At 45.7% G+C, this 3,795-nt stretch overlaps 1 protein-coding gene across 2 annotated transcripts in view; it reads left to right on the top strand.

The window, feature by feature from the left end:
* The first annotated feature begins 121 nt into the window (after positions 1-121).
* Positions 122-3,795, top strand: part of AFTPH (aftiphilin) — a 48,572-nt gene continuing 44,898 nt past the window's right edge. For both annotated transcript variants that reach the window (XM_075413330.1, XM_075413329.1), the window contains exon 1: positions 122-320. The gene's annotated coding sequence lies outside the window, so the exon portion shown is untranslated. The remainder of the gene's footprint in view (positions 321-3,795) is intronic.

Below are 3,795 nucleotides of genomic sequence, written 5' to 3'. Positions count from 1 at the left end.
TTATTTATTTATTTGTTTGTTTCTTTGTTTGTTTGTTTACGTGCCCGCCCCGGCGGCCGCTGCTGGAAGTGACGCGGCTTCGGTAGCGGCCGTGCGGTGCCTGCCGGGAGGCCAAGTGGGCGGTGGCGGGGCAGGAGGCGGTGGCCGCCGGGAGGGGGGCCGGGCCGCAGCGACGCGGTTCCTGTCGCTGTGACATGGGTTCCCCCTCGATGGCGGTCGCCGCGGGAGGCCTCAGATAACCGGCCGCGTCCCCTCTCCCCTTCCCTCCCCGCCCGCCGCCATGCCCGCCCGGGCCCCGCCGCCCCCCGCGCAGCCCACAGGTAAGAGACGGCGCCGCCGCTGCTGCCGCCGAGCGGGGGGCGGCTCGTTTCCTCCGGGCCTGGCCGGGGAAGGGCACCCCCTGCCCCGCGGTGGCGGGCGGGGACCTCTCGGGGCTTCGCTCGGGGGCCTGCAGCGGCCGGGGCCTGTCGGGGCATCGTCCTTCCCCCTCCGTCCTCGGGGGGGGCGGCGGGGCCGGGCCCCCCTGCCGGGCGGGAGGGCCAGGCAGGGGGTGAAGCCCCGCAGCGCTCCCCCTCGCGGAGGCGCCTCTCCCGCGGCTCGTCCCACCGCGGCCGGAGCGCGGGGCCGGCCTCGGAGCCGGGCGGCTTTGTCCTCCGGCGGCGGGCCGCTCCTCGCAGCGGGCGGTTTCCCGTAGCGGCTCCGGGCGGGGTGGCTGCCGGTCTGGGGCCGGTGCCCCGCGTCTGTGCAGGGTTCGGCGGGGCCGCGGCTGGGAGAGAGGGCTCCGTCGCGTGTGGTGCGGTACAAGGAGTTAAGCTCTTCTGTGTGTTTGGGTTTTCCTCATAAGCTTTCTTTTCTGAGGGACGTAAAGCGTGTCAGTCGCTAAATGCGTCCAAAGATGACACGCTGGAACAGTTACAATTTTATTTTATATTTTTAGGAGAAATGCCGTTCTAAAATAAGACAAAATTGCTGAAATTCTTGTTAGTTTCTGACAGTTCAGTTTGCTGTCATAAGTGGCTACCTGATGAACCAAAACATTCTTTTTCTTTAGAGAAGATAATCCCTTAAACCCAGGGTTAAACCTTGGGATTCCTTCAGAGCATCAGTAAGTTGGCTTCTTGGTGGTGACAGTCCCATCCAGCTTCAGCACAGAAACTGAGTCCTTTGGAAGTTTGATACTCCTTGTAAAGCAAACATCTGTTCATAAATGAAGAGAGTGAGTAGAAGCAGCATCGTCGACAAGAGCTGTACTGCGTTGATCATCTTTGTTTTCATGCGTGGCTTACAGTGTGATGCGCTTCATTAGAACTATTTTTTTCAGCTATTGAATCCGTAGTAAAATGAGTTTGATGGATGCTACTTTTTAACTGGGCTGGTCCTTGGAGGTTGAACAAAATTAAAAGTATTTTCTCCTTGTTTTATTCTCTGGACATAGAAAATAGACTTGGAAAACCAATTAGCCTACTTTAAACATTAAAAAGGTAGGTTGTTTTGTCAGCATACACAGGAGTTTGTGTACATGCTCATAAGCTAAAGCGTACGTAGTGGTTCATCTTCCTGAAGTGGGAACTATACCTGGAGGAACAGAACATTAATTGGGAGAGCTGGGGAAAGAGGTGAAGTACCTATGGCTGCGGAGGGGTTGTGGCTTATTTTTTGTTTCAGTGTTGTTTTTTTTCTTTGAATGTTTCTTTCATATCGGTGAAAATAAATATAGTAATTTTGAGGATGTGAGAATTTAAACTTAAAAATACGAATTAACTGTGTAGTAAAGGGACTTCAGAAAAGCTAATGTGGCTGTGGTGTTTCCATTCCACATGATGTTTGCCTGAAGTACACGTATGACCTTCTAAGGTCATGTGAAAGTATGACCTCTTCTTTTTGCCGCCTTAGTTTGTTTATAAGTAAGCAGTTAAAGGATCTTGGCATCAGTAGATCGGTTCGTGCTGTCCAATTATTTTTTTTTTATTGTTGTTTTATTTTTGCTCAGATCATGGTTTTGTCTAGCAAAGGATTTAATAGTCTGTAAAATTCAGAGTTATACACAGCGAAACATATTTGTGTTACATATTGATGAAGGCAGTATGTGATCCTACATTCGGCAGTATGTGATCCTACGTTTATACTTAGGAATTGCTTTAGTAACTTACGAAGTTTATGCAAGCTTTTTAACACACTGATTACATAAAATAATATTCTGAAACTTTCAGTGCTTTGGAAAGACTTGTCTTTCACAGTGGAAGTAATAGAACAGCTTAGATGGACTTCTGTCAACTCTTTGCCCTTTCATCTTGAAATATTCATAGAGCTCTGCTTGCAGATACGTAGTGGTATCAGTTGGAAACCCCACGGTAAAGAAACCGATGCTGGATTTGGTTGTTTTCACTATACTCAGCAGCATAATCTTCCTTCAGATACATGTTATCTGTTTCAACAAAATGTTCGTTCCTTTCCGTGCTGTTGTACTGTTAGACAGTTTAAACTATGTCTTTGTGAACATTTCAGTGCAGTGACATGCTAGCCTTTTCATGGGGCTTCAAAATAGTCGTAGGTTTTCTGGCTAGTCCTCTAAAGAGAAGTGACTTAGATCCTACACATTTCTAGGTTTCAGAAATTTTTTCTGTTAATTTTATTTTTGCTCTGTGCAGAAAACACACTGTGCAAGCTGTTCCTATGCACACAGGAATAGGCCTTGAAATGGGCCTTATTTGAAAACTGGCAGTCTCATTTCCAGTAGGCTTTCTTCCATGTTAATGTCTTTAGCAATTAAGTTTTGGATTGATACTGAAAGGAATGTTTCTGTATTGGTACCAGTTGCAAGGTGATGTAATAAATCTGCTTCTGTAAGGCAAATAATTTGGATTTTTCAAATCCAAGACTCCTGTTTTGGAAGAACCACAAAGAAAGGCAGATCTTGTCTTTGCTTCAGTACATCTGAGAGTAGGTACCAGGGGGAAGGAAATGTGAAACCTCAAGTTCAGAAGTTTACAGAAAAGTGATGGAAAATAGATTTTATGCTTTGGAGTATTAGGTGTCCCTCCTGTATTGTGTTTTTAAAATGAGATAATGTCTGTAGGTGGGATAAATGGTCAATAATGTAAGCCTGTTCTTGCTAAGTGTGTTTTACTTGCTTCAGTCAGGGGTATGTTTTTACCCCCACTTTTTTTTTTCTCACCTGTTTGTTTTCTGCATATTGAAGAAAATATTTGTTCACTTACAAACAAGCAAAAGATTGCAGTAATGGAAGCTGTGAGGGAACCTTTCATGTAAGAGTGCACCTCTGGGCTGTTCTAATCTGCTCTTTACTGTAGTCCACATGAAGTTTGAAGGGTTTGTATGTGATAGAAAACATTGTGCTCTGTAAATAAAACTCTGAGATCAGTTGACCTTAGGTAATATAGTTCTAATACTTTCTGATTCAGCTTCTTTTCATCCTAATTTAGAACAAGTTCCTAGCTAATATGTTTCAGGGTAACATCCAGAAATAAAGTTTCTCACTGAGTTGAACACTGTTTTAAAAGGAATTTAAGAAATGGTAAGAATGAAAACATCCCAGTTATGTGTTACTTACGACAGCTGTCTTTACAGTGTATGGATGTGTGGTGTACGTTGGATGCAAATATTGTGTTCCCACAGAGGGAGATTTGAAACCTGATTGACTTTCCCATCCAGATGTGTTTGCCTGTATGAATTAAAAACATGCTTTTTCTTGTAACACTTTCCCCACTGTTTATGGAATTAGGTACAGACAGTGTCTTTATCTGCAGCTGTTAAAGCAGGTCAGTAGATGTTGAG

Source organism: Opisthocomus hoazin, chromosome 2, assembly GCF_030867145.1.
Source record: "Opisthocomus hoazin isolate bOpiHoa1 chromosome 2, bOpiHoa1.hap1, whole genome shotgun sequence".
NCBI classification, from domain to species: Eukaryota; Metazoa; Chordata; class Aves; order Opisthocomiformes; family Opisthocomidae; genus Opisthocomus; species Opisthocomus hoazin.
The sequence above is the reverse complement of the archived record's forward strand: the minus strand, read 5'-3'. Positions and strand labels throughout refer to the sequence as shown.